We start from the raw sequence: 12,289 nt of genomic DNA on the forward strand, positions 1-12,289 counted from the left end.
GTCTGGAGAAGACTGGACTGGCATCCATGAGCTCCTCATCATTCCATAAGGGTGACGCAGAGTATGGTTCAGATGATAACTTTGATTCTTAGGGACCTGTTCTTGTATTTTTTGCAAGTGTAAACACATGTGTATCCTTTTTTTTTTTTCTGTTCCCTTCCCATGCTTTTAACCTTTTTATGAGTGAAAATTAGTTGGTGTTATAAAGCAAATTTTATTTATGAATTTTGAATTTTTAGGCATGATTAATTCCACAACTGAAGTCTTCATTAGAATAATTGGAATAGCACAAAAATCCAAATATCATACTACTTTACTATCAAGTTCAATACAGTGAATGAAAATAACTTCCCTACCATAGACAAGATAGGTAGGTAACAAGGTTGGGAGACAATTTCTAAGGTGGCTAAAAGTTCATCAACTCTCATGGGTCCTCTTCCTTCAATCCATATTGTCAGATGATGTAGGTGGGTAGGTAAAAGGACAAATGAGTCAATCTCATCGACCTGACATAGTTGTGTCCAGGGGTCTTCATTAGGCAATCCTTGTGTGGCCACCCTAGGCATCTCCACGCAATATCCTGTGCAGTCCTTTCTTATAGGTACTTCTCCCAATCAATGATAAGGTTGAATTTCGGAACTTCCCTTTTATCCTGGTAGCAAAGAGCTCCGAGTTAGCCTCCTTTTAATGGCTTAGTCAACTTCAGTTTCTCAAGAAGCCAAATCTGGAAAATAGCAGGACTTCTCTGATAATGATCTAGTCCAAATCTATAGCTATGGCTCATTTCATCAAATCCCTTGAGTGTTTTTGCAAGAACAGTAGGGATGATGTCACCTCATTTCTTCAACTGTTTTACCACTTCTATCAGAACGAACGGTGCACCATGCTCGGGAGCTTGGAAAACATAGCAAGCTATCGTGCAAAGCTGATAAGCATCCTGTGATCTCTATTGATGGATTCCTCCCAATGATAGATATTGGGCAAAGATTTGAGCCACCTTCAAAATGTCGATCTTTCCATATCTAACAAATTGCTTCACTTCCGCTTTTTTCCATCCGAAGAAATCCTGAATTTCCTTTTAATAATCTTTCTTCAAAGATGGTTGGAATAACCTGCCTTTGGGTGGAGATAGCATACAAACTCGAAATTCTTCGAGAGTTGGGCATATCTCAACTAACCCAAACTGAAATACATGCAGATTGGCATCCCAATGTTGAGGCACTTGCCAGAGCAATTGGTGATGTAATTTTACACCCTCGATCCGACCGAGCATTGACACATTCATAGATTCCAATAGTCCTGGTGCCCTCATGTTTATGTCCAAGGTCCACTTTCTCAATGTTTCATCCAATGAGCCTATGACTTTTCCTGCTACCATCACAAACAAAAGGAGATGTGATGATTTATCAAAGCATTACTCATTAGCTACTGACACAACCAAACCATTACCACTTTGCATCAAGCTCTTTTTTTTTCTTTTACTAATCAAGGATGGGGAATAAACTGGCCTTGATAAACTGATGCCGGGTGGTGACTTTTTGGGGGATAGAACCCTAGATAAGAATTTGACGGACCATAGGTGAATGATAGATACCTAATAGCCTTGCATGCCAAATGGTGATTCTTGGGGGACACAAACTATAATGATCTTTTAAGATACCTTCATTATTAATTTAGGAACCAATTTATTTCCTCGAGATGGTTGAGGCCACACTTGCACATGTCAAGTTGCCTACATATCCCTAAAAAAGAATCAGGTTTGATGTAGTTTAGGTTATTCACCATTTCAGACATAGTATCTCTTGAGTTGATCCATGTTGACTAGTCCGGGTATTTCTTCGCCATTGTGGTCTATGAGTTTTACAACTTTGCCCGGTAGAATCTCCTTGACAGTGAATGGGCCACTCCAGTTGGGCTAGAATTTCCCTCTGGACACTCCTCAGAATCAGAGTCATCAGAGTCATCCTGCTCTTCACTTTCATCCTCATCGTCATTGTCGTCTTCTTCTTCTTCTTCACTGATTTACCCCTCACTTGGTTCTTCATCAGATTCTTCTTGACCATCAAATTCTCCTGCATCCAAGTGCTCGTAGTATTCAGAGCATATGGACTGAAAGTCTTCTATAGGGCTAGACCTAACATCACTAGCTCGAAGTTGGATTAGATCAGATTCGTCATCCTCTGTGTCACTCCCTATGTGGATTAGAGAAGTGCACTCTTGTGACGGTAGCGGCTGGAGATGATAAGATGTCTCTCTTCCCCTTTGGGGGGGGGAAAGGACTTGCATCACATCCTCTCTCCTCTCTCTTTCTCTTTCATATGAGGGAGGGGTGTGTGGTGTGTGTGCTTACCCTATGGGCATTGCGCCGCCGTATCACCGCTCGTAGATATGTGGGGGCCTATTTCACAAGAGTGTAAAATTGTCATTTGAGATGAGGGTTTTGATGATGGTCCAATATGGGGATCGGGATCATACAAATGGGGTTTGGAGTCACCACCTAGGGTTATGGGCCTAGGACCCTGGGGTGGGCCCAATTCCTGAGAAAAGGGCCTAAAATTTGGTCTGGTCCAGAGATTTAGGGTAAGTGTCAGGTTGTAGAATTGGGAGGTGTTAGGCACCCAATCTACCCGGTTCGATCGGTTTTCCTACTAGATTCTTAAGAACGAACATTTTCCACAATTATCACTATTCCACATGCATGGCTAAGTTATCACACATATATACATTGACTGAATTTAAACTACTATGTACACTAAAACAAGGTCTATATAAAGTCTACATGATGACAATTTGGTTGAGAAACTGTACCTAAACTTAACCCCTGTTTCGGGTCCAGAGGGGTGGGCCCCTAATTAGTACTGGCTTGGACTGTCTTTCGGATTCTCCTAGCTCAGGGGAAGATGGTCTTGACCTCCAACTTCCTTTCTTGAGAGACGTTGATTGTGATGGTATTCGGATAGGGTTCCAGCTAGGAACGATTACTTTCAGATTTGGATTCGGACAGAGCTTCGGCTAGGGAAAGCTATTTTTGAGCTTAGGATGAGGTGGCACTCTGGCAGAGCTTCTGCAGGGGATAGGCTAGGGGAGGGCTAGGCTAAGGTGGCACTTCGACAGAGCTTCCATTGGGAATGGCTATTTCTGGAAAGATTCCAGGGGCACTTGACTGGGCTCCAGCTAGGAATGGTTATTTTTGGAAAGGAATGGATTGACCTAAAAATGGATTGAAGATCCCCAAAGCCATAAAGAACACTCTGAAGATCTGAACAGAACTCTGGATCTTGACAAAGATCTCTTCGTAGACCCGAAGAACCTCAAGGGGGGAGGGATTTCTACTTTGGGTAAAAACCAAGAACACTCAAAGGGGGGAGGCTAAGAACATACTATTTTTGGTAAAATCTGGATTAGGTTAAAAACTTGGATTGCAAATCTTCAAAGTCCCGAAGAACACTTCAATGATCCAAACAAGATTTCGGATCTTTACAAAGATCACTCCGAAGACCCCGAAGAAAATCAAAGGGGGGAGGGGAGGAGAGAGGGCTTCACTACTATGGAGTGAGGTGGGGTTGTTTGGTGTGTAAAATCCAAAGGAGGGGGTATTTATAGGATTTTCAGGCTGATGGGGAGGAGGGAGAATTTTTAACCAATAGACAAAAGAGGGTTTTGGACTAAAGTGGGTGAAGAGGGCTTTTATCCAATGGGTAAAAGGGGTACTTGGACTAAAATGGGTGAAGAGGGTTTTTAACCAATGGGCAAAAAGGGGTTTTTTAGGAGAGAGAATTCTTAGCCAAAAAGTGGGTTTTTGGTCTCAAGTGGGTGAAGAGCACCAATCCCGGCCATTGATGGCAATGCACAAAATTGGGTTGAAGTGCACGGGGCATGGCCGACATAGGAGGGCAGGCAATGTGTACAAGGTGTGTGGGCAATGGCATTGGTGTGCACCACATGGCACGCGAGCAGTGGCATGGGTGTGCAGCACATGGTGTACGGGGCAGTACGCACATGGGCACTAGTAGGGCAGCAGGCAGGGCTGGCTGGGCAGTAGCTATGCATAGTTTGGGTAGCAGCAAGTGCAGGCTGCAGCAGGCAGGGGCGCAGGCTATAGCTAGCGGGGGCACTGGCAGCAGCCTGTGGGCACGCGAGCAGGGTCATTTGGGGGCGTGGGATGGGTCGTGTGGGTTGGACTACTGGCCAATGCACATAGCACATATGCGGGCAGGGCTGGCTGGGCAGCAACCAGGCTGGCTAGCGCGCATGGATTTTTTCATTGACGATCATGGTAGATCCGACGGTCTGATTTTGACATGCCATATATCGTCAGAATCGTATTTCTGAGCACTATCCATCTGCATGGTCATCTTGACCAGATTCCTTCGTATATAAAAGTCAAAATTGGACCCTCTTCTCTCCTGCATGGGGTTTCCAGGCTTTTAGGTGGGTGATGAATTTGGGGTATTTGGGTTGGTAGGGGATAAATTTTGGGGTATTTAGGTAGGTAGGTGATTTTTCCAGGTTTTCAACAAGCTTGCCAGTGTGTGCAGCATACATACGGGAAAATGTGATTTTTGGGGGGCGATTGTGGGAGATCCGACAGTCCGTTTTGGATGTGCCATATATCATCGGAATTGTATTTCCAAGCACTATCCATCTGTATGATCATCTTGACCAGATTCCTTTGTATGTAGAAAGTCAAAATTAGACCCTCTTCTCTCCCGTGCGGGGGTTTCCAGGGTTTTCCTAGTCCATCATCATCTCTGTTGATTAGAAGTTGGAAGCCAGAAGTCACGTCGAAGATCCACATTTCATCATAACCGAAGGAGGATGACAAAATTGGGTGTCTACAGAATGCCCCTCTTTGGCCGAGACCTGTGCCAACAGCCGAAGGGTAAAGAAAAGAACGACCACATTTTATCAACCAGAGCATGTACTACTGTCATCTCGCTCATTTATGATGGAGTTGAAAAATGCAACAGATAATATCTCTCAACTTCTTTAGAGTTTTAGGACTTACCTTGGCTGCTGATTGTAGGAAAGGAATTCGCTCTTCCAATCCTGTAAAAAATGTTAGTACTTTGATCATTGACTTTTCCTTAGCTGGGCTACATATGTGCCAATTCAGGGAATTTGGTCTCCAAGTTGGTTTTTTCGAACCAATTTGGACTATTTGGGACTAATGGTTACAAGGGAGGAATTCGTTGCTCTTTCAATCTTGTAACAGACAAAAACATTTGATTCTTGGATTTCCCTTAGTTGGGCTTCGCATGTGCCAATTCAGGGAATGTGGTCTCCAGGATGGGTCTTTTGAACCAATCTGGGCTATCTGGGACCGATGGTTATAAAAGAAAAATTCACTGCTCTTCCAATCTTGCAATAAGTAAAAACATTTGATTCTTGGATTTTCCTCAGTTGGGCTTCACATGTGCCAGTTCAGGGATTTGGTTTATGAGATCGGGGTCACTTGGAGCCGATACAAAGAGAAAGGGCCCCCTAGGCCAGGGTAAATGCAATTGGGCCATCTAGGGCCCGATCAATAAAATTTTCTCTTTTCTTGATTTTCCCTTGATTACTTGATTTTTGATTCTCTGATTTAGAGCCCTGCTTTTACTATTGATCTTGCTTTTTACCCTTGATTTGGAATCTTACCTTTATCACTGATTTTGCTTTTACCATTGACCTTGCTTTTTGCTTTTTACCCTTGATTTGGAATATTGCCTTTATCATTGATTTTGCTTTTACCATTGATTTTGCTTTTTTGCTTTTAACCTTTTATTTGGAATGTTGCCTTTATCATTGATTTTGCTTTTACCATTGATTTTGCTTTTTGCTTTTAACCTTGAACTTTGACCAATAAAATTTTGACCTTTTCTTTCCTCTTTTTCATGTGACATAATTTCCACCTACCATATGAATTTGAATTTTACCTTCCTTTTGATTTTCACTTTCCATTTTTCATCTGAATAATTTTCACCTACCACATGAATTTGACTTTTACCTTCCTTTTGATTTTCACTTTCCATTTTTATGTGAATTTGAATTTCCAACTACCACATGAATATTTACCTTCCCTTTGAACTTTTACTTCCCATGTGACATAATTTGCAACTACCGCCAAAATAATTTTGAATTTGGTATTTGGTAGTAAGAAACTTTGATTTGCACCTTGGGATTGGAATCTCAAATTTTTTTTTTTGGGGATAAAATGGTCCCCCCTCCTTTGTTTATTCCTCATTCTAACTTTTCTGAGTGAAGAACGATTCGTGAGTGAGTGGGTTCGGGTTTCTGGAACCTTCTCGAAGATCCAAACCATTTTGCATTTTCTCGGGTTTCTTCAAATTTTTTTCGAAGATCTTCAGGTTTTTCTTGAAGTTCTTCATCTTGTTCTTGAGGGAGGAGTCATTTGGAGAATTTGAAATTCTTGTGGGCTTTTGTGCAAATTGGGAAACTTTTGGGGCTTCATGTGATTTTGAAAAATATGGCTAAAGGAAGAAAGAGAAAGACATGTGGAGAAATCCAGCTGGAGGGTTTCAGTAGTTCTTCCCAAAGGGGTGAGGCCTGGCCGATTGGTACTCCGGACAGACTCTTCATAACACCCGAAACCATATTTGCAACTCCGTTTGGGGTTCTTAGGTAAGTTTTTACATTTCATTCATTTTTTTGATCATCTTTTATTCTTGTTTTGTTTTTTTTTTTTTTTTTTTTTTTTTTTTTTTTTTTTTTTTTTTTTTTTGTTTTTTGTTTTTATATATTCTTTATTTTATTATCATAAGAGGAGGGAACCACCTACCTTGGCCCTATATGGCCATCCGAACATGGTTTGGTTATGGTACAGGATACTTCATCGTAGAGTGAAGGAGATGATTGATGCATCATGCCTGTGCTAGTTAGCCCTTGTAGAGACTCGGAAGTTCAATCCGGCACTAGTGCGGGCCCTGATGGAGCGGTGGTGGCCAAGTACTCATTCTTTCATCTTCCTGTTGGCGAGATCACCATCATGCCTTTGTGCTTTTATGCCTTGACAGGCATCCTATTTGGGGGTAGACCCATAACCCTACCCAAGACTCCGACTATCAGAGAGTTTACAGACTTGACAGGCCTTACCATTGCAGCTAACCAGACACATATCTGTCTAGGGGAGATCTATGCACGGTGGAAAACCAGCCTGTGGGTGAACCTAGGAAACATGGCACAGGTGGCCCATTCTTTCTTGCTGTTTGCTATGGGTCCGTGCCATTTTAGTGAGCTCTGAGGGGGAGTAGACATTTGCCTAGTGTTCTTCTTTCAGAATCTTGAGGCGGTAGATTCTTGGGAATGGGGTGGGGTTGCCTATGCATATCTCTTGCAGACCCTAGACCTGTTGTCATATGGAGACCGAGGTCTCAAGGGAGTGGGCTTCATCCTCCAGGTAATTTTCCTTCTTGTACCTATTTCCTTTCATTCATTTGGATTGCACTTCCTTACTTTAATCTCTTAAAACAGCCTTGTTGCTTTGAGCACTTGGGGATTATAGCTCCCAGACTGAGGGATCCCTAGGCATTTTTCTTCCCTATGGCCACGAGGTGGGGAGACAATCAGGTGCTCTGGGCTCGGCGCCATCCTCCGGGGACCACTGTTCATTCTCTTTTGAATGATCTCACTAAGGTATTTCACATTTGACACTAAAATTCCTTTTATCTTGTGCTGTACTTACTTTTCCTTGGATTTGCAAGTCACTTGGAGACCATTCCAGTCTCTTGTATCTCTAGACTAGATGCTTATCCGAGAACCAAGTTCTTTTCCAGGGCATATAGGGCCACTTCTGGTATCTGTGAGAGAGAGTACTACCCCAGTGGTCGGATGTCGAGTCACACTTCTCTCCCTGTCTTCCTCCACCCACCATGCATTGCCCAGAGATCATCATGGCAGACGAGATTGAGTGCTTGGCTGATGGAGTAAGGGATGACTCATTTCTTGACCGGGATAGGGACTACAGAGCCTTCCTGGAGGAGGAGATAGTATGCACCCCTCTTGGTCCTGATGGTCCAGTGGTATGTTGCCCTTTCTTGAGTATTTCCTTCAAATTCTTTCTTATTTTGGTTTTAACTGATGTTCTTTCAGGGGAGAGCGCGACGTGTAGACACTTCTACTATTCAGTCGCACGTCAGTGCTGTTGATCCTTTACAAGTTGGACCCTCTACCAGTGCAGGTGGGTCTCTCAGAGTTGCTAGCATCCCCTTCCGTGGCTTCCCTGCTTGGTGCTATCACAATGCGACCAACCTCAGTCTCCCTCATCTTCTAGAGTGGAGAACAGATGTAGACGCTTCCCTTGGGCTGCCCATTCTTTATGACTATGGGAGTATATGATCATCCTTCAATTGACTTTTGACTTTCTTTAGCTGATATGCTCTTTCTCAGGTGTCCCCGGAGGTTTATTCTGAAATCAGGAGGATGCATTATGGCCTGTGCGAGGTGATGGTTGTCAAGGTATTTCATACTTTTCCCTTTTTATTCTTGCCCTTCTTCTTTCATTATTCTTCTTCTTGATCCTTTCCTATATTCCTTAGGATGGGAGGATTGTCGCCTTGGAGAGCCAAGTTAGTTCCTATGAGTAGGAAATTGCACAGCAGGATGCACTAATTCAGGACATGACACAGAGGCTGGAGCAGACTGGACTAGCATCCGTGGGTTCTTGGGTACTCCATTGGGATGATTCAGAGTATGGTTCTAATGATGACTTTTGACCTATAGGGATTTGTTCCTGTATTTCCTGTAAACACAGACATATGTATATTTTTCTTTTTCTTTTTCCCTCCCCCTTGTTTGTTCATCATTTTATTTTAGCATCTTATGAATGAAAACATATCTTTGGTACAAAGAAAATCATTTTTTTTTTTGTGGTTTGCAATGTTTACGCATAATCAATTCCATAACTAAAGTCATAATTAGAATAATCAGGATAACACAAAAATCCAAATACTTCCTCATTCTATTGCCAAGTGAATTACATGGAAAGGGAAACAATTTTCCTACCATAGACAGGATAGGTGAGTAACAAGGTGGGGTGACAATTCTTGAGGTGGGTGAAAGTTCACTAACTCTTCTAGGTCTGTCACCTCGAGCCCATATTGTCGGCCGATGTACATAAGAAAATAAAAGGATGTGTGAGTCAATCCCATCAACCTGATATAGTTGTAGCCAGGGGTCTTCATCAAAAAATCGATATCTTGCAGAGTCCTTTCTTGCAGGTACTTCTCCCAAGATGCAAAGTAAATAAGCATCTTGTGATCTCTGTTGATGGACTCCTCCCATTGGTAGATATTAGATAAAGATCTGGGCCACTTTCAGAATGTCAATCTTCCCATACCTGAGGAATTGCTTCACTTCGTCTTCTTTCCATTCCAAGAAGTCCCGAATTTCCTCTAAATAATCTTTCTTCAAAGATGATTGGAACACCCTGCCTTTGGGTACGGACAACATACAAACCCAAAATTCTCTGAGAGTTGGGCAGATCTCTACTAATCCAAACCGAAATACATACAAATTGGCATCCCAATGTTGAGGCACCTGTCAGAGTAACTGATGATGTAATTTCACACATCCGATCCGACTGACACATTCATAGATTCTAGCAATCCTGGCGCCCTCATGTTCATGTCTAAGGTCCATTTCCTTAACGTCTCATCCAATGAGCTCATGACCTTTCCTGAAACCATCATAAACAAAATAGATATGATGATTTATCAAAGCATTGCTCATTAGCTAATGACTAAAACAAGCCTTTACCACTGTTGCATCAAGCTCTTTTTTTTTTTTTTGACTGATCAAGGATGGGGAATGAACTGGCCTTGATAAACTGGTACCGGGTGGTGATTTTCTTTTAGGGGATGAAATCCTGGATAAGAGTAGACAGACCATAGGTGAATGATAGATACCTAATGGCCTTGCTTGCCAAATGGTGATTCTTGGGGGATAGAATTCTGGATAAGAAGTGACGGGCCAATGGGTGGATGATAGATACCTAATGGCTTTTCATGCCAAATGGTGATTCTTGTGGGACACAAACTATGATGATCTATTAAGATACTTTGGTTATTAATCAAGGAACCAATTTATTGCCTCCAGATGGTTGAGACCGCACTTGCACATGTCAATTTGCCTACGTATCCCTCGAAATGAATCAGGTTTGACATAGTTTAGGCTTTTTACCCTTTCAGACATAGTATTTCTTGAGTTGATCCATGTTGACTAGTCCGGGTATTTCTTTGTCGTTATGGTCTATGAGTTTCACAGTTTTGCCTAGTAAATCTCTTATACGGTGAATGGGCCACTCCAGTTGGGCCTGAATTTTTCTCTTGGGTCATAATTTGGGGCTCTTTGATCTCAAAGAATAAGTTCATCTTCCTCTATGTGGCGGGGCTTCACATTATTGTTAAAGGCCCTGGACATTTGATGAGCACATTTATGTGTGAAATCTAAGTAGTAAAACATGTATTTTTACATATTTAGAATAGAGCTACCTTCGGTTTTACTCTCTTTTTGTAGGTTTTGTATTTTAAAGATCTTAAGCATTTTGGGCGTCATATCCCTCCAACAACAACTACCTAGTGTAGTTGGTGAGCTATGGTGTGTAAAATTCCCTTGCTCACCAGGAGGTCTCAAGTTTGAATCTCATGGAGGGGATTTCCACATCAAATTAGAAGATTGTCCAAATCTTCAAAGCAAGGAAAATCATGAGAGGGGTTTCTTTCTCAAGAAGAGATAAAAAAGAAAAAGGAAAGAAAAAAAAAATGGAGAAATAAATCTTGTCCAAATCTTCTCTCTCCTCCACATCATCACCAAAAGATTGTCCAAATCACACAAAGCAAGAAGGAAAATCGTCCAAGGGAAATAAAAAAAAATCGGCCAACAAGGGTTGTGCGCAAGATTTAAAGAGTGAAAAACAAAAATAAGAGAAAAATAAATAAAAAAAAGGAAAGAAAATAAGAAAAAAAATTATAGAAAATTTTTCCAAGTTTATTTCTCTCCTCTCTCCTCCACCTTAGTACTTTTTGTCTCAAAAGATCTCACCTACCAATTGTGGGTTTTTTCCTTTTAGGAAGGAGAAATTTATTACCCGACCTCCCCATTCCCTATAAATACAACTCATGCAAGAGGAGGGGGGATGACTTCATTCTTCTTCTAGGTTTTTTTTAGTTACTCTCTCTCTCTCTCTCTCTCTCTCTCTCTCTCTCTCTCTGTCTCACACACACACACACACACTCTCTCTCTCTCTCTCTCTCTCTTTAGTTTTATTTCTTTTTTGTTTTTTGCTTTAATCACTTTTGTAATAGCTTTTTATTTCAATTAATGTAAACATTCTTTAATTTTTATTCAGCCTTTTATGTTTATGATTTATGCAATTGAGTTGTAATTTTTAAAGTTATAGTTCTAGGATTAGATCTAGGTGACAAGATCACGAGTCGTGGAGCATCTTTTTTTCAAGTTTAGTTTTTTTTTTTCAAGATTTGTTTTCTTCAGACCTAGAAATTTCAGATTTGGTTCATTCCATATCTGGTTTTTAGGGTTGGCAGTATCTCAAATCACCCATGCTTTCAAGTTCAAGGATTAATTCAGGTAGGTAGGCTTCTTCAATAGTCTTCTCTCCCCCCTCTCATTTCCTCTTCTGACTACCCTTTTTTTCTTAATTTAGGATTTTAATTTCAGTCGTTACATTATTGCTTTTCTTTTCCCCCAAGGTTCATGGGTAGGTGTTGGTTTTGCCCCTCGTAGCCATAGAACCATCATTTTATTATCTTTATTTTAATTGCCTCCTTTTCCCTAAAGCCAAGTAGAGTAGCCTTTGTAAGAGTGATTCTTTGGTCAAGTAGGAAAGCTCATATTATGCTGCATCCCTCGAGCTAAGTAGAGAAACCTACTTGTGAGCCTCTCTCTAGCTTTATCCTCTTTCTTTTACTTTATTTTTATTTCAGCATTTTTTTCCTTTATTACTTTTTAATTGCAAGGGTTGTTTATTTTCAATTATTTATTTATTTAATTTTAATTGCATGGCTTGCGTATTTAAATTCTTAGATGGTGAATGGTTAGGACGTTATTTTAGATACATATGTTTAGGATGGTAGTTCGAATTAGATCACAACCATTTATCGGTTCAGTTTTGCATTATTAAAAGAAGCCAAAAATAAAGTGGTTGCTCTCCCTGTGTTTGACCCGTAGCTACACTGATCCGTACGCTTGCGGTTGCTTTTAAAATTCAAACAAGTTTTTGAGAAACTTACTTGTGAGCCTCTCTAGCTTTATCCCTTTCTTTTACTTTATT

This window comes from Macadamia integrifolia, unplaced genomic scaffold, assembly GCF_013358625.1.
Source record: "Macadamia integrifolia cultivar HAES 741 unplaced genomic scaffold, SCU_Mint_v3 scaffold458, whole genome shotgun sequence".
Taxonomy (NCBI): Eukaryota; Viridiplantae; Streptophyta; class Magnoliopsida; order Proteales; family Proteaceae; genus Macadamia; species Macadamia integrifolia.